The following is a 924-nucleotide window of genomic DNA, read 5'->3' as shown; positions in this document are numbered from 1 at the left end:
CTCTTCCGGCAATTCATTTTATTTTTCTCCTCTTATTTGACGTGAAATATTCTTGATAATTTTAGCTTCTGGATGTGAGACGTACACGCGAAGCGGTAATTATTGTTTAAGTGATTTTTGATTAGGAATCTGGTCGTTTGCAATGCGTTTTTGTTCTCGTCGCTGATTACGTTTGAATTCAAACGTGGAATTAAATTCTTCATTGCTTGAAACCGAGGTTTCATTCTCAACTTTAGTAACCTATAGGGCTATTTAATTTTACTGTGTCATATCCTTAATTTTGAAGTATTATCTAGTCATATTTTGTATTCTAAGCGACGAAGATTGTCGATAATATTTATTCACAGAAATATAGAATTCGAAATACAATTAACTTTTACTTTAACGTAAAAGTTAAATTAAATTAAAGATGAAACGAAATACCTCAACAAACCTAACTTAACACTAGAATTACCAAAGGAGTTAAAATGCCTTGATTTAGATATTTTGAGCAGTTTTTGAACATGTATTGCCTTTTACAAAATTAATGTTGAATTTTCTGGTGTTAGGTCTAGCTTAAATTTTTCTAGTCGTTTATTTAAAATTGGATTAAAAAAATAGTATCACAAATAACACTAGAAGATAAGAAATAATACACCTACATAAATATAATTAGAGATAGTAGATTTTATTTGAAGTGAAAAGACGTGTACAACCTATTTAATAACACAAGTTCATTGTTTTAATAAAGAACATATATTTCAACAATAGAAATCATTACTTAAATTTCATAATAACAGTAAAGTAAACTATGAAACTTGTATCAACTGAATAATTATCAAATTAATTATCGAATAATTCATAGAAATATTATAGAATAATTTTTTAATATTTTTTTCCCTTTCTTTATTATGCATCAACTTGCAACCAGAAATAATTTTCGTA

The sequence above is a fragment of the Eufriesea mexicana genome, unplaced genomic scaffold (assembly GCF_001483705.2).
Source record: "Eufriesea mexicana isolate 0111107269 unplaced genomic scaffold, ASM148370v2 scaffold5379, whole genome shotgun sequence".
In the NCBI taxonomy this organism is placed as follows: Eukaryota; Metazoa; Arthropoda; class Insecta; order Hymenoptera; family Apidae; genus Eufriesea; species Eufriesea mexicana.
The sequence above is the reverse complement of the archived record's forward strand: the minus strand, read 5'-3'. Positions refer to the sequence as shown.